The following is an 18,632-nucleotide window of genomic DNA, read 5'->3' on the forward strand; positions in this document are numbered from 1 at the left end:
CAAAAGCAATCTACCAATTCAAAGCAATTCCCATCAAAATACCACCATCATTCTTCACAGAACTAGAAAACAACAATCCTAAAATTCATATGGAACCAAAAAAGAGCCTGCAAAGCAAGAGTAAGCACAAAGAACAAATCTGGAAGTATCACATTACCTGACTTCAAATTATACTACCAAGGCTACAGTTACCAAAACAGCATGGTACTGGCATAAAAACAGGCACATAGATCAGTGGAACAGAATAGACAACCCAGAAACAAAGCCAAGTACTCACAGTCAACTGATATTTGATAAAGCAAACAAAAACATAAAGTAGAGAAAGGACAACCTATTCAACAAATGGTGCTGGGACAATTGGCAAGCCACATGTAGAAGAATGAAAGCGGAATCTCAACTCTCACCTTATACAAATATCAACTCAAGATGGCTTAAAGACTTAAATCTAAGTCCTGAAACCAGAAAAATTCTAGAAAATCACATCAGAAAAACTCTTCTAGACATTGGCTTAGGCAAAGAGTTCATGACCAAGAATCAAACGCAACAAAAATGAAAATAAATGTATGGAACTTAATTAAACTAAAAAGCTTCAGCATAGCAAAAGAAATAATCAGCAGAGTGAACACACAACCCACAGAGTGGGAGAAAATATTCACAAACTATGCATTTCACAAAGGACTAACATCCAGAATCTACAAGGAACTCAAACAAATCTGCAAGAAAAAAATAAATATTCCCATCAAAAACTGGGGAAAGGACATGAATAGACAATTCTCAAAAGATATACAAATGGCCAACAGACATATGAAAAAATGCTCAACATCACTATCAGGCAAATGCAAATCAAAACCACAATGTGCTACCACCTTACTCTTCCAAGAATGGCCATAATTTAAAAACCAAAAAATGATAGATGGTGATGGAGATGTGGTGAAAAGCGAACACTTTTACACTGCTGGTGGGAAGGTAAACTAGTACAACCACTATAGAAAACAGCATGGATATTCCTTAAAGAACTAAAAGTAGACTGGGCGAGGTGGCTCATGCCTGTAATCCCAGCACTTTGGGAGGCTGAGGTGGGCGGATCACGAGGCCAGGAGATGGAGACCATCCTGATGAACACAGTGAAACCCCGTCTCTACTAAAAATACAAAAAAAAAATTAGCCACGTGTGGTGGTGGGTGCCTGTAGTCCCAGCTACTCAGGAGGCTGAGGCAGGGGAATGGCGTGAACCCATGAGGTGGAGCTTGCAGTGAGCAGAGATCGCACCACTGCACTCCAGCCTGGGCGACAGAGCAAGACTCCATCTCAAAAAAAAAAAGTAAAAGTAGAACTACCATTTGATCCAGCAATCTCACTATTGGGCATCTACCCAGAGGAAAAGTCATTATATGAAAAAGACACTCGAACATGCATGTTTACAGCAGCACATTTGCAACTGCAAAAATATGGAATCAGCCTAAATGCCCATCAACCAATGAGTAGATAAAGAAAATGTGGTATATATATACCATGCAATACTACTCAGCCATAAAAAGGAATGAAATAACAGCATTCACAGCAACCGAGATAGAGTTGGAGGCCATTATTCTAACTGAAATAACTCAGGAATGGAAAACCAAACACCGTATGTTCTCATAAGTGGGAGCTAAGCTACGAGGATGCAAAGTCATAAGAATGATATAATGGACTCTGGGGACCTGGGGAGAAGGGTGGGAGGGGGAGAGGGCTAAAAGACTGCACACTGGGTGCGTGTACACCACTCAAGTGATGGGTGCAGCAAAATCTCAGAAATCACCACTAAAGAAGTTATCCATGTAACCAAACATCACCTGTTCCCCCAAAACTATTGAAATAATAATTTTTTTTAGAAAAACACAGAAAGAAAGGTTTCCCTGTTTATTTCAGTCTTCATTTCTGAAGACTCATATAAAGTAAAGCTTTCATTAAATAAATGTGTATGCTTTCCTCTTGATAATCTGTCTTTTGTTACAGGGGTCTCAGTCATGAATCCAGTAATAGGTGAGGAAAAGTTATCACATTTTATCCACTACATCAACCTAACAAGAATTCAGTTCATTAGGTTCAAATTTTCTACTTGTCTTCTTAAAAAAGTCAATTACCACTATCCTCCTCTCATTTAACCACTACCCATCCTCTATCCTCTATTTGTAACAAATTAATCCTGCTGATTCTTCATCATCTATTTGTTGAATATAATCATTCTTCCCCATTTTGAGAGCCATCACACTCCAGTGCCGAATCTTAAATACTTTACACTTAACAGAAGCCTCCTAGATGGTGTCCCAGACTTTAGTCTTTTCTCATTCTTACATGGCCTACAAATATCACCAAAACAATCTTTCTCACACACTGCCTTCATCACTATAACTCCTATGATAATCCTTATTCTTTTCTGACTCAAATATAAATTTCCCAGCTAAACTCACAGCCCTGTATTAGCCAGCTCCCTATACAAATTCAAACATTTTGCTGCCCCACAGGACCCCTGTGCTACAGTCAATTAAGTTTACAGACTCTCAAACACATTTCTCTTTGCCTTCAAAACTTTGTTCATAGTTATGCCAAATTAAAATACCTTCTTAAATCCTGTCAATTAATCCACAAATCACAATCACAGTCAAACCTGAAACCCTATAGTCTGCAAAATCACAAAACTATTTTCAGAGTTTTAGTTGCTCTAAAAGTGAACAAAAAGAGTAGCTTTTGCCCATGTGCTTCATAGGTTCCTGCCTTCCTTGTGCTTGCCGCAGGATATTTATTCTATATATACATATACATTTTTTTGAGACGGAGCCTGACCCTGTCACCCAGGCTGGAGTACAATGGCGCAATCTCAGCTCACTGCAACCTCTGCACCCCGGTTTCAAGTGATTCTCCTGTTTCAGCCTCCCCAGTGGCTGGGATTACAGGCACGCACCACGCCTGGCTATTTTTCGTATTTTTAGAGACAGGGTTTCACCGTGTTGGCAAGGCTGGTCTCGAACTCCTGATCTCAAGTGATCCACGCACCTCGGCCTCCCAAAGTGCTGGGATTACAGGCATGAGTCACTGTTCCCGGCCTAATTTATTCCATATTCTATAGCATCTGCACTTTTCCCCTCCAGATGCTTTATAACCATATAAACTATCTTCAACTGTTTTGGTCATCTTCATAGCTCCGAATTCCAGTAAACTGTTAATGACAGTAAAGTGACCCACAAAATTTCTATGATGTAAATCCTACTCTCCCATAGGCTTATAATGTAATTTCAGAGAAACCTTGGGGAAGGATGTCACCGAGAACACTGTTTGCTAACCAATTATGCATGCATTAAAGTTAGTTATCGAGAAATTTCTATCTCAGGCCAGGTGTGGTGGCTCACGCCTGTAATCCCAGTACTTTGGGAGGCTGAGGTGGGCAGATCACCTAAGGTCGGAAGTTCGAGATCAGCCTGGCCAACATGGTGAAACCCCTTCTGTACTAAAGATACAAAAATTAGCCAGGCATGGTGGCAGGCACCTGTAATCACAGCTACTCAGGAGGCTGAGGCAAGAGAATCACCTGAACCTGGGAGGCGGGGAGGTTCCAGTGGCCCAAGATCACACCACTGCACTCCAGCCTGGGCAACAAGAGCAAAACTCCAACTCAAAAAAGAACAGAAAAGAAATTTCTACCTGGAGGACAGTTTACTAAGCAAAAGCTTTCAAAATGAATATATCTTGTGACTTAATAATTCTAATTTTAGGAATTAATCCTGAGAAACTAATTAGAGATGCAGAAACATTTATGTTCAAGAATCTTCTTTTATTTGTCATTCAGTAAATGTTTACTGAGTGTATCCTAAATTCCAGGTAGGAGTGGAGGATAGAATCAGTACTTATCCTCATGGTACCAACTTAATAGTGGTGTTTACAATGGAAAGAGACTATTAAAAAAGCAGGTCATGGCCAGGTGTGGTGGCTCATGCCTGTAACCCCAGCATTTTGGGAGGTCGAGGTGGGAGGATCACTTCATCCCAAGAGTTCAAGATCAGCCTGGGCAACATAGTGAGACTCTATATCTATAATTGTTTTTAAAAAGCAGGTTACAATAGTAAGATATGCCGTATTTGTGCATCAGAAAATTCAATATTGTTAAGAAGTTAATTTCTCCCAAATTCAATGCAATGTCATTCAAAATACTGAGGTAGTTTTCATAGAAATTAACAAGCTGATTCTAAAATTCATATGGAAACACAAGGGACCTAGAAGAGCCAAAAAAAAAAAAAAAAAAACTTTGAAAAAGAACAGTTAGAAGACTTGTATTACCTGACTTCACTTATTAAAGTGCATAGAAATAAAAATTATGTAGTATTACATCAGAGTCTCAAAAATCCGTTAAACAAAAAAGACTGTCCTGAAATACAGTCAAATATAAACAGTCAATTGATTTCCGACAAAAATGCAGGCAATTCAGTGAAGAAAAAATAGTCTTTTCAAAAAATGGTCCTGGAACAATTGTCTTTTCCATACACACACACACACACACACACACACACACAAAAAGAACTTCAAGTTGCTCCTTATACCATGTACAAAAATAGAATCAAAATAAATCAGAGGCCTGAATTAAAAACCTAAACTATAAACCTCCTAAAAAAAATACAGGAGAAAATCATTTTGATCTTGGGTTAAGACTTCTCAGATATAACACCAAAAGCACAATCCATAAAAGAAAAAACTGACAAACTGGATTTCATCAAAATTAAGAACTTCAAAATCCACTACTCTTCAAAATCCACTGTTACATAAGTGAAAAGATACACCAGACTTGGGAAAAACTGCAAATCATAAATCTGATAAAGGACTTGCACCCAGAATAAAGAACTCTCAAAACTAAATGACAGGAAAATAAACAATCAAAAATTTTTAACGAGCAAAACATTTAAATGGACACTCACCAAAAATGATTAAGTAAACATTTGTTTGTATTTTCCAAGTACTCCAGTTTCCTCTTCTCATATCCTAAAGACGTGCACGTTAGGTTCACTGGGAGATCGAAATTGTCCCAGTAGGCATGAGTATGGGTGTGTGTTTAAGTGCACCATGCAATGGAATGTCATCCTGTCCACGGTTGGTTCCGTGCCAGGACAGGCTCTGGCCACCAGAAAGCCTGAACCCTAGAGCAGGTTGGAAAATGAATGAATGAATGAATGAATGAATACAAATTATTGTAAAATGAAATTTCAAATAAAGTATATAGTCATGTAAATGCATGACAATACATTATGTAGTACAAAAGCACTCTTATCAAGCCTGCCATATTTGTGATTATTTTTGAACTGCATGATAGTAAGAGGTGCCCCTTATAATTTTTGTTTTGCAAACATTTATTTCTTGGTTTAACCCACCACCACTATGACCACTGTCACTCACTGGTTAACCAAAAATTAGGTAAGTAACTATCTTACTTGTTTTTACTAATCTTTCTTAAACATTACAGCTCACATTTATTTCAACGTTTAATGTAGGAAGTGTCTTGGGTATTTATTTAGAAGTTTGAAGAAGTTTTTTGACCAGAGATATGCCATAGGAATTTAACTATTGTTTTTATCAATTAGCCTAGGGTTGGTTTCATTATACATCATTTCACTTAAAGTCAGTTTCCAAGAACCTATCAATAACGTTAAGTGACAGCCGGGCATGGTGGCTCACGCCTATAATCCCAGCACTTTGGGAGGCCGAGGCAGGGAGATCACGAGGTCAGGAGATTGAGACTATCCTAGCCAACATGGTGAAACCCCATCTGTACTAAAAATACAAAAATTAGCCAGGTGTGGTGGTGCACACCTATAGTCCCAGCTACTCAGAAGGCTAAGGCAAGAGAATCACTTGAACCCGACATGCGGAAGTTGCAGTGAGCCGAGATCACGCCACTGTACTCCAGCCTGGCAACAGAGCAAGACTCCATCTCAAAAAAATAATAATAATAATACTGTTAAGTGACGACATACTGTACATGAAATATGCAGTGGGAGTTCCAGAAGGTCAGGAAAGAGAGAAAGAGGCAGAAAAGAAGTTTTGAAGAAATACTCGCCAAACACTTCCCTAATTTAATGAAAAACATTAATTGACACATCTAAACAGCCCAACAAATCCAAAGAAACCTGCAAATGCTGAAAGACAAAGAGGAAACCTTAAAAAAGGAGCGAGAGAAAAATGACTTCACATACACGGCAACATTATTAACGCTGATTTCTCATCAGAAATGACATGGAAAAAAACAAATTTTTAAAAGAAACACAAAAAACTTACCACTAAAATTTCTATATTCAGCAAAACTGCCCTTCAAAAATGAAGATGAAATAAAGATATTGCCAGATAGATAACCAAAGATGAAGAGAAGTCGTTGCTGTGAGACATGCCTTATGAGAAATAACAAAGGAAGTCCTTCAGGATAAAAGTCACACCATAGAATAACTTTAATCTAGGCTGGGCACAGTGGCTCATGCCTGTAATCGTAGCAGTTTGAGAGGCCAAGGTGGGTGGTTGACTTGAGCCCAGAAGTTCGAGACCAGCCTGGGCAACATGGCAAAACCCCGTCTCTACAAAAAAATAGCCAGGTATGGTGGCACGTGCCTGTAGTTCCAGCTACTTGAGAGGCTGAGGCAGGAGGATTGCTTGAACTGGGAGAGCAGAGGCTGCAGTGAGCCAAGATTACACCATTGCATTGCACTCCAGCCTGGAAAACAGAAGGAGAACTTGTCTGAGAAAAAAGAAAAATAATACTCTATAGGAGAATGAAGCTCATTGGAAACGGTAATTACATCGGTAAATATTAAAGACTCTAAAAATATAATTATTTTCACTTCATCTCCTTTAAAGACATAAAACTACATAAAGGAATAATTATAGTACTGTATCGCTGGGTTTGTAATACATACAGCTGTAATATATATAATAATAGCACCAAAAAGAGAAAAAAGAGATACACTGGAGAAAAGTTTCTATAATTTATCAGAATTTAGTATTCAGAAGGAGACTGTAATTAAGTTAAAAGGCATATTGTAATCCCTAAAAATATAGCAAAAGAAATCAACAGAATTAAAAAGATACACTAAAGAATATTTAACACAGAAAGATGGTAAAGAGGAAAAAGCAAAAAACAAATGAGACAAATAGAAAACAAATATGAAAAATGCAGATGTAAATCCAATAATATCAACAATTACATTAAATGTGAATGAACTAAACACTCTATTCAAAGGGGGGATTATGTTAGGATGGATTACAAAACCTAACTATAGGCTGTCAACAAGAGATAAATCTTCAATTCAAAGACACAAATAGGTTAAAAATTAAAAGGATTTAAAAAAAAAAATACACCATAGAAGCAGTAACCATAAAAAAACCAGAGTGGCTATAGTACCAAGAAAAATAGATTTTAAGATAAGAAATATTACAGACAAAGGAGGATATTTCATAATGAAAAAAGGGTCACTATATCAGGAAGATATAACAATAACTGTCCATCTAACAAAAGAACTCCAAAATACATGAAGCAAAAAAATAGAGATAATTTAAAAGAGAAATAGATAATTCAACAAAAACAGTTGAAGACTGCAATGACTGATAGAACGAGACAGAAAATCTGCAAGGATATGGAAGACCTGACTAACCTCATCAATAAACCTGACATAACTGACAGAAAATACTACCCAATGATTACAGAATATACATCTTTTTCACACACACAAAGAAAATTTTCCAGGATACACCACATACTGGGGCACAAGACAAGTCTCGATAAAATTTAAAAGATTGAACTCATAAAAAATGTGTGATCTGATCACAATGGAATTAGTCATCCAAACAAAAATATATCTGGGAACACCTCAATTATTGGTAAATTTAAAAACATACCTCTAAATAACCCATTGATCAAAGAAGAAATTGCGAGGAAAATTTTTAAAATATATTTCAAATTGAATGAAAACAAAACACAGCAAACCAAAATGTACAGAATGCAACTAAAGCAGTGCTTAGAGGAAAATGTCTAGTTTTAAACATTTATATAAGAAAAGAAAAAAGGTCTCAAACCAATAATCTAAGCTTCCATCTTAGGAAATTAGAAAAACAAGGAGCAGAAGGGACATTAAACCCAAAACAAGCAGAAAAATAATAATTTTTAGCGTGGAAATCAGTGAAATAGGAAATATAAATATGAAAAATAATCAATGAAATAAAAGGTTGGTTCTTTGGAAAGAGCAACAGAATCGGGGGAAAAAAAAAACTTCGCTAGACTGACCAAGAAAATAAGAGATACAAATTACCAAAATCAAGAATGAAAGAGGGAGAATTATTACCAAACTTAAATTATTAACTTAGAGGATTTCTTAATACAAACTTTGTATCAACAAATTAGATAATTTATATGAAATGGACTACACTTCCTAGAACCTACAAATTACCAAAACTCTAGAAGAAAGAGAAAATCTGAAAAGACCTATAACAAGTGAAGAAACTGAATTAATAATTTTAAATATTCCCACAAAGAAATGGCCAGGCCCCCACAACTGCACTAATGAATGCTATCAAACATTTAAAGCAGTAAGAGCAAGATCACGAGAAACCAAAAGACTAATATCCCTCAGGAACACATACGCAAAATTCCTTAACAATAATCAGACAAACCATATTCAACAACATATAACAGAGATTATATAGCACGGACTGGGTATGGTGGCTTAAGCCTGTAGTCCCAGCACTTTGGGAGTCCAAGCAAGTAAACCGTTTGACCCAAGGAGTTCAAGAACAGCCCAGGCAACATGGCAAAACCCTGTCTCTACAAAAAATACCAAAAAAGAAAAAGAAAGAAAAATAGCCAGGTGTGGTGGCATGAGCCTGTAGCCCCAGCCACTGGGGAGGCTGAGGCAGGAGAAACACATGAGCCCAGGAGTTCAAGGCTGCAGTGAGCCAAAATCACACCATTGCACTTCAGCCTGGGTCACAGAGTAAGACTGTCTCAAACGCTATAAAAAAAAAAAAAACGGTTTTACAGCATGACCAAGTGCGATCTGTCCCAGCAATGCAAGATGGGTTTAATCTCCAATAATCAATTAATATATAACATATTAACAGAATAAAAATCATATAACCATATCATCACATGCAGGAAAAAACATGACAAAATCTAACACCTACTCATGATTAAAAACTCACAACAAACTAGGAACATAAGGGAGCTTCCTTAACCTTCTTCAAAGGACATCTATAGAAAATCTAGAGCTAACATTATACCTGATGGTAAAAATATGCATGTTTTCCCCCTAAGACTGGGAGTAATGCAATGCACATTCAACACTTCTCTTCAACATCGTACTGGAGGGTCTAACCCAAGAATTAAAGCAAAAATGAAGAAATAAATAACGTTGAGATTGGAAAGAAAAAGTATCATTGTTTTGAGACACGATCATCTATGTACAAATAATATGCAAAAATTGGCAGCATTTTTTTTTTTTAAGACGGAGTCTCGCTCTGTCCTCTAGGCTGGAGTGCAGTTGGAGTGATCTCGGCTCACTGTAAGCTCCGCCTCCCAGGTTCACACCATTCTCCTGCCTCAGCCTCCCGAATAGCTGGGACTACAGGTGCCCACCACCACACCCGGCTAATTTTTTTCTATTTTTAGTAGAGACGGGGTTTCACCGTGTTAGCCACAATGGTCTCGATCTCCTGATTTCATGATCCACCCGCCTCGGCCTCCCAAAGTGCTGGGATTACAGGCGTGAGTCACCACACCTGGTTGGTTGCATTTCTTTATGCTAACAATGAACAATTTGAAATCAAATCATGAAAACTCCATTTCTAAGAGCATCAAAATTATAAGTCTTAGGAATAAATTTAACCAAAGAAGTGCAAGATTTGTACACTGAAAAGTGAAAAACATTATTAAGAGAAATTAAAGATCTAAGTAAATGGAGAGATATTACATGTTCATGGACTGGAAGACTCAAGTTTTTTAAGTTAGTGACTCCTCCCAGATTGACGGACAGATTCAGGGCAAATCCTACAAATATTAGATTTGTTTTTGTAGAAATTAACAAGCTGATCCTAAATTGTATATGGAAATGGAAAGAACACAGCATCAATTTTGAAAAGGAAGAAAACGTTACACTACTCATTTTGAAACTTACTATAAAACTGCAGTTATCAAGACAGAATGGTGTTGGAGTAAGGACAGGTTTATAGACATGAGTCTAGGAATAAATTCTTACATTTTACAAAGATGCCAATACAATTGAAGAGAAAAGAACAGTCTTTTTAACAAATGGTACTGGATAATTTGGCATTCACATTTAAAAAAATGAACTTAGGTCCTCTTCTTACATATATGCACGGTTAATTCAATATGAATCTTAGATTTAAAGGAAAGAGCTCAAAGAAAACCAAGAGAAAAATCTTTGAGACCTTGGATTAGGCAAAAAGTTCTTATACATAACATGAAAGCGCATGCCACACACACAAAAGAAATGACTTCATTAAAACTTTTGCACTTCAAAAGACACCAGTAAAAATATGAAAAGCCAAGACACCAACTGGGAGAAATCTTTGCAAATCTAATCTTTGATATTTAAAAAAATACAAACTTTTATCCAGAATATATAAAGAACTTACAACTCAGTAAGACCAAAAAAAAAAAAAAAAAATCCAGCAAAAAAATGGGCAAATGCCTTAAACAGATATTCTACTAAAAATGACTTACAAATGGCCAACAACCACAGAAAAAGGTGTCCAACATTAGTGTGCAGGGAAATGCAAATTAAAATTACAATGGGATACTACTAGATACTCACTAGAATGGCTATAATTAAAAAGACAACAACTGTTGGTGAGGACATGGAGAAACTAGAATCCCCATACATTGCTGGTAGGATATAATTGGTACAGCTACTTTGGAAAACATTTTGACAGTTTCTTTAAAAGTTAAAAATAAGCTTACCATATAATTCAGCAATTCCACTCCTAGGAATTTACCCAAAAGAAATGAACATGCTCACACAAGGAATTACAGACAAATCTTCACAGCAGCATTATTCATAATAGCCAAAAACTGGAAACAATCCAATGTCTATCACCTAGTGAATGGGGAATACTATTCACCAGTTACCAATAAATGGGAAACACTACTGACCAATACTATTCACCTGGTGAATGGAAAATAGACAAGAATACTATTCAACAATTAAAAAGAACAAAACATTGATATATATACATTAAATAAACCTCAAAAGCATGAAGTGAAAGAAGCCAGATGCAAAAGACTATAGTGATTCCATTTATATGAAATATCTAGAAAAGACAAATTTATAGTGATAGAAAGCAGATCAGTGGTTCTCTGGGGCTGTGGGAAGGAGTTACATTAAATGCAAATGAGCTTAAGAGAATCTGGGAGATTGATAAAATGTTCAGAAATTGCCTTGTGATGACAGTTGCACAACTCTATAAAGTTGCTAAAAACCATTAAATTGTATACTTACAATGAGTGGTTTTTATGGTAGGTAAAATATACCTCAATAAAGCTGTTTAAAAAGGGCTAGGTAGAAGAAAGAAGTTATCTCTTCCAAACTTTGGAAAATTTCATGACAGTTGTAGTAATCAAGGCTGAGTTCAAAGGATGACCAAGCAAAAAGAATCCAGGTTCTTAAAGATTATCACTGAGCCACTTAATTGACAATCTTAGAACCACCTATCTCCAGACTTCTCACATGTTAGATACTACAATTTCCTTCTTAACGCTTTAAAAAAGAAAAAGAAAAAAGAATAGTGTTGCTAATTCTAAGGGACATAGGACATGTTCATTCCATTACAGAAAATTTGGAATATCATCCATACAGGAAGATATCAAAGGAATTTTGGTGGATCTTGAAGGATAAAAGAATATGACTGGGGATGGGGAAGGAAAAGAAGGGTATGTAGTTCAGAAGAGTCATTAATAATGGCACGGATAAAAATGAATAAAGAATGCCCACTAAAAGTCAGGTTTACAATTTACCTTGTTTTAATCCATACAAGACTCTTGTAAAAAAAAAAAATATATATATATATATATATATATATATATCATTTTACACATTAAGACAATGAGGACCAAAAAACTAAGTAACTGGTTCAAAAAGTTATGAAGCTAGTAATCTAACCTTCACTCTCAGGATCCAGGCTCTTTCCTCTGTTATGCTGCTAAGCAAGAACTTAAATTACCCCCATTTGTAAGTTCAGATCTTTGTAGAGGGCATCTTTATTTAGATGGGTTTACGTTTATAGGACTACACACTCAATGTTTCTTGAGCAACAATTTCCACTTAATCAATAAACTAAATGTGATGTGCATTCCTTCACATTGATAAGGTTTCCAAAACCTTACCCTACTCTGGTTTTTCTCCCTACTTTCTTTCTCCCCCTTCCTATTACATTCTGGTGTTCACAAGCTCCCTTCTGATTCTACACAACTCTCTCTAGGAACCTCACCTATACCTGATATTTCAACTACCGCTAACGTTGATGACTCTTCTCTCTCTCCAACTTCAAGAAATGTCTCCCTAGTTTTCTTTGACTAACTCCCTCCAGGCCAAGTACACCCTACAAACTACACTTATAAGATTCTAAAGAGACAGTCCTCAATTGTAGCATATTCTTTCTAGTTCTAGGCCAGGTATCCTTCCCACATGTCCCAGAACACATTCTTACCTATCCTTACGAAATTTAACACGCTTTATTACAAATTACTAATTACTTTGTCCATTTCTCCCATCAGACAATAAGGTGCTGGAGACTTAGCACTATGTCTTATTCACAATCCCCCCAGTGCCTAGCATAGCGCAAGACACATAATAGGCACTCAAATATTGATTAAACCCATAAACAGGAGAAATAAAATTTGCTTTAAATTGGAAGCATACAATTTCTGAAGGAAACTTTCAGAGATTTATGTTTTCAAATGAGAAGACAGGCCACGAAAGGTGAAGTGACTCACCCAGTCAAGCCTTGGTCTCCTGAATCATAATTCTCTTCCCACAAAATTACAGTGCCTAGGCCGGGCGCAGTGGCTCACACCTGTAATCCCAGCACTTTGGGAGGCCAAGGTGGGTGGATCATAAGGTCAGGAGATCGAGACCACCCTGGCTAACACGGTGAAATTCCGTCTCTCTTAAAAATCAAAAAATTAGCCGGGCATGGTGGCACGTGCCTGTAGTCCCAGCTGCTTGGGAAGGCTAAGGCAGGAGAATTGCTTAAACCCGGGAAGCGGAGGTTGCAGTGAGCCGAGATCACACCACTGCACTCCAGCCTGCAGACAGAGTGAGACTACGTCTCAAAAAAGAAAAAAAATTACAGTGCCTATTAAATTGTGCTTATTGATCTAAGCTTTCTACGAAGTTCTAGAAGTCATACAAAAATGTTACAAAGAACCATTTCAACTTCATCCACCCCAGCTCTGGCTGGCTATATCAGTTGTAGAGAAGTCTGTTATTACGTAATAGTTTTTCTGCCCAGAATAATCTTTAATTAAACCAGTATTTTCACGTGTCCTTCACCCACAAAATAATTCAGTACATACTTATCATGCATCTCTATGTAAAACAATGTGCAAGAAGTTATAATTCGTCAGTACTCTAAAAAATATCCTTAAGACCATATATTGTATGCCCCTTAAGTTTAACAATATCTGAAATAGCTGCCTTAAAACAAAATGCAATCACACTTGAGAGAGGCTGATTATGAACATCAGAGATAGGCAATGCAACTTCATCGGGAAAATCCCTATAGTTTAATGCTACTGTTTTCAAGGGTTGCTACATTATACTGCAATTGTGTTACTGGGCAACAACTCAGAAGCCAGAATGGCAAATTCACTCAAGAAATAACTGAATCAAACGAATATTTATGAAAGCATTCTGAGACTCAACTTCACTTTTTATACCTTCAACTGAAGTAACTCTTTGTTATAAGCATCAGATACAGGATTTTTGTTGAGACTGTAAAAACTACATGGATATTTTATAGACATATTTTGAGACAGATATGTGCTTTCCAAAAGGGAATGGCCAGGTTTAGGCTCCTACTAACTCTGAATTTTAGTCCAAAAGCAATCTGAAGTCACAATATACAGAAGGCAAATAACTGGGCATTTCCTTTCTTAATTTCTTCCATCCTGGATTATAGCTCAGTTAAAAGAAATAGTAGGCCAGGCATGGTGGCTCACACCTACGATTCCAGCACTTTGGGAGGTCAAGGTGAGTGGATCACTTGAGGCCAGGAGTTCTGAGACCAGCCTGGTAAATGTGGTGAAACACTGTCTCTACTCAAAATACAAAAAAAAAGCCAGGTGTGGTGGCATGCACCTGTAGCCCCAGCCACTTGGGAGGCTGAGGCAGGAGAACGGCATGAGCCCACAAGTTTGAGGTTGCAGTGAGCCAAGATTGCACCACTGCACTCCAGCCGGGGAGACAGAGCAAGACTCCATCTCAAAAAAAAAAAAAGAAAGAAAGAAACAGTACTAGACTTGACAGTCAGTGATCTCTCCATGACCTAGAGAGGGGAGTCCTGATGAAAAAAATGTATAATAAATAAACTAATATTCTACTAGGAACCAGGAAATTGACCAAACTCCCCAAGCCCACTGAAGAATAGTACCAGCATTCCTGAGAGTCCTTACTGCTGGTATTGCCATGGGAAATTCTCAAATACTCACTTTCTAGGAACAGAATCTTTATTTCTGATTTCCTACTCTTTAATCATTTTTATAGTTCACTGTTGCTATTTCTCCTTCAGTTACTCTCTTCTCTCAACAACCTTACTTTCACAATACTTACAAAAGGGGGGAGAGTAGAAATGCATATTTGTCATTGTATTAGTCCATTTCATATTGCTATAAAGAACTGCCTGAGATTGGGTAATTTGTAAAGGAAAGAGGTTTAATTGATTCACAGTTCCACATGGGTGGAGAGGTCTCAGAAAACTTAAAATCATGGCAGAAGGTGAAGGGAAAGCAAGGCACCTTCTTCGCAACGTAGCAGGAAGGAGAATGGACATAGGAGGAACTACCAAACACTTCACTTATAAAACCATCACATCTCATGAGAACTCACTGTCGCGAGAACAGCATGGGGGAAATTGCTGCCATGATCCAATTCCCTCCACCTGGTCTCTCCCCTGACACATGGGGATTACGGAGATTATAATTCAAGGTGAGATTTGGGTGGGGACACAAAGCCTAATCAGTCATCCTTAAGAAATATTTATCCAGCAATTTCTATTTGGAAAAGACTAAGGATACAGCTCATTGAGATCTGAAAGTCCTGCCCTTAATAAGCTTATAATCTAGTTAGGAAGTCAAAAAAGTCAAAATAATACAACAAAAAGTGTAAGTATCAAATAAATATAACTCACAAATACATACTATTCCTATGTATGTATGAGGTCATGGTGGAGTTGAACCTTATAGAAAAGGTACAATTTAGATTTTAAGAAAGAAGGGAACAAGATCAGGACATGCAGACTAATATGGAAAGGATAAAGTACGGAGCAGGTTTAAGGGGATAGTGAAGAAACCAATCTGGGCAGAGACACCTTTTCCATGAAGAACATACGCTTGAAAAGGCAAGGTGAGAGGATTTCGAAGCGTTCAGCTTAAGTCAAGAAATGTGAACTTGGATTAATAGAAAGTTTTTTACACAGATTTACACACATTCCCTAAAAGCACATACAGGTTAAACAATGTGGGCAATTTACTTACTGAACCTAATACATTATGTATGACAAAATTAAAAGCAAGCTCATTTACTTTAGGCAAAGAGACAGTACCTGGGGGTGGGGAAATTCTGACAAGCCACTAAAATTCACTAATCTTTCTGTTAAGATTTCATTCTAAGCTTCTTGAATTAGAACATCCCATGACATAATGCTGATTTCTGATTACTAAGGATTATACGAGTCATTCTTGATTTTTCTTCTTCTCCGTCTTGCCCAACTTTTGAATATTTCATTACTTCAACATCAGCATATAGAAAAGAAAAAAGGAGAGCACTAAAATGAAGTCCATGGATTTTAGCAATACATAAGAGCATCTGACATAAAGAACATTAAACTTCAAGTTCCAATTCCCATTATTAATAGATTTCAAAGAAGTCATTTAGTCTCATCCTATCTCAGATTTTCTCACATACTTGCTTACTTGAAAGGTTACTGATGCAAAAGATCATTCAAAAAGTGTTCTGAAAACAACTTGCCACAAAAATTATATCATTAAGGGTTCAATAAGAGGAGACAGTGAGGTGACTGGTAAACCAAGGATTAAAAACTACCTGTGAATAGGCCAGGCACACTGGCTCATGCCTGTAATCCCAGCACTTTGGGAGGCCAAGGCGGGGCAGATCGCCTGAGGTCAGGAGTTCGTGACCAGCCTGGACAATATGGTGAAATCCCATCTCTACCAAAAACACAAAAATTAGCAGGGCATGGTGGCATGCGCCTGTAACCCCAGCTACTCGGGAGGCTGAGATGTGAGAATCGCTTGAAACCGGGAGGTGGAAGTTGCAGTGAGAGGAGATCACACCATTGCATTACAACCTGGGCGACAAGAATGAAACTCTGTCTCAAAAAAAAAAAAAAAACTACCTGTGAATAATCAGTGTTTCATTCTCCCAGTGCTGCATGGAATTCTAAATTGTATTTCACTATTATCTGAGAATGTTCTAAATACAGTCTGCACACTTCATCTGATCTGGAAAGAAAACACTCAAAGTAAGGGGAATACCCAGCATACTCTGTCCTAAATAACCAAAGGACAACTCAAAACCATTTGCAACTCTCAGGAGAGTTCTGTGTGACACCTGTAATATAAAGCATTCTGGCCTGGTGCAGTGGCTCACACCTGTAATCCCAGTAATTTGGGAGGCCCAGGTGGGTGGATCACCTGAGGTCGGGAGTTCGAGACCAGCCTGGCCAACATGGTGAAACCCCATCTCTACTAAAAATACACAAATTAGCCAGGCGTGGTGGCGCGCGCCTGTAATCCCAGCTACTCAGGAGGCTGAGGCAGGAGAATCGCTTGAATGCAGGAGGCGGAGGTTGCAGTGAGCCAAGATGGCGCTACTGCACTCCAGCCTGGGCGACAGAGCGAGACTCGGTCTTAAATAAATAAATAAAGCATTCTAACAATTCTGAACAAACTGAGTTTGAAATCAAACCTCAATACAAAAGGTGAGTATTAATTCTAACCACTTACAAGCTAAACTCATAAATATGGAGAATTCTGAATCCAGGTAACTGTAGGATAGATACATTTACTGTGTTTTAAATATCAGACTTGTTTACAGAGATGTTGCTTGGTAACAGAAGCACTGCTTTAACAACCTACTCTATTTTAGAGCTGCTCAAAGTCTGAATAGATTTTAAGTATCATATAGACGAAATTCGGACAAGTCTCTCCTCATCCCAGACATGTGTAAGATTTGAAAGAGCTTCCTCATTTCAACTAACTAAAGGCTTTAAAAATACTTAGCAGTGGATATTTTTAAGAGCAAAATGGCCATTGATTATGGTCAAAATAGTTGGACACTGAGGATTCACCAAAGTATTTAAACCCGGCATACGCTAACATATTTTAGGTATTATCTCAGTAATGACAGTCGACATCACGGTTCATTCAAATTGTCTTCAAAGCCAATAAAAATGGTAGCACAGCTTTTTCATCGTAAATTAAGCTGGAGGTACTTAAACGTTTGGCCAATTACCAAACTGGCTACACAACCACCAAGCCAGAGTGCATCCAAAAGCTCCATAAAGAGTTTCACGTGCGTCCAACTGGCTTCAGAACAAATCTCTCTGCCTACTTTTCTAGCACGAGCTCCCACTACTTTACGAGGAAAATAAAAAAAGGATTCAAGGGCAGTTTGTGGAGGGACAAAATGAGTATTCCAAAATACAAACAAGACGCCGTGCCCAGAAAGAGAGGTTACATACCAGACGCACGCATGCTCCTTGAAACGCACACACAGAAAACTTAGGTGACCGCAGTTCTGGCCGCGCTCGCCACCGGTGACACCTCCACAGCTCCAACCACCTGCACCCACTCAACTCCGCTTACGGAGGCATTGGGACTAAGGGTTACAGTCCTACAGCGGGGTGTCGGCCCAGCCCGCCACGCCTAGCTCTTTAGCTCGCGGCGCAAGCTGAAGAGGAGGAGGGCCGAGCGGACCCCTCGGGCTCCTGTCCCTAGGGAAATGTGAAGTATCCCGGGAGAGGTCCGAGGGCGGCGGCGGCGGTGAAAAGCCTCGCTCTTCCGCGTGGACCACGCTCCTCAGGGGTGCGGCACCACCCCCCGTGCTGACGTCCGGGCCCGAAGCCGCCTCATCGCACCGCCCCTCCAGCTTGGAGGAGCGGGCTCTGTCCAGCGGCCCAGCGGCGCGCGAAGCAGGAAGTCCCACCCCCACGCCGACGTCACCGACGCCACGGACGCCAGATGCTGCCGGAGCCGTTAGAGGGAGGAGACAAACAAACCGAGGCGGGAGCGGTTACTGGTGACTGCGGTAGCGGCGGGGCTGGGATGCGTTCCCGAAGGCGTTCCTGGAGGGCCCTGGGTGGACTCAGAGATC

At 38.6% G+C, this 18,632-nt stretch overlaps 1 protein-coding gene across 9 annotated transcripts in view; it reads right to left on the reverse strand.

Annotated features, from left to right (window-relative positions):
* The window catches only part of CEP83 (centrosomal protein 83), a 146,846-nt gene extending 128,447 nt beyond the window's left edge, over nucleotides 1–18,399 (reverse strand). For 3 of the 9 annotated variants that reach the window (XM_017946119.3, XM_021922783.2, XM_021922784.2), the window contains exon 1: nucleotides 6,298–6,554. The gene's annotated coding sequence lies outside the window, so the exon portion shown is untranslated. Of the gene's footprint in view, nucleotides 1–4,943; nucleotides 5,163–6,297; nucleotides 6,555–18,000 lie in introns of those variants that run through there. The other 6 variants (XM_017946118.3, XM_009181428.4, XM_003906963.5 and 3 more) reach the window with 4 other exon arrangements.
* Nucleotides 18,400–18,632: the final 233 nt, after the last annotated feature.

Source organism: Papio anubis, chromosome 9 (assembly GCF_008728515.1).
Source record: "Papio anubis isolate 15944 chromosome 9, Panubis1.0, whole genome shotgun sequence".
Classification (NCBI taxonomy): domain Eukaryota; kingdom Metazoa; phylum Chordata; class Mammalia; order Primates; family Cercopithecidae; genus Papio; species Papio anubis.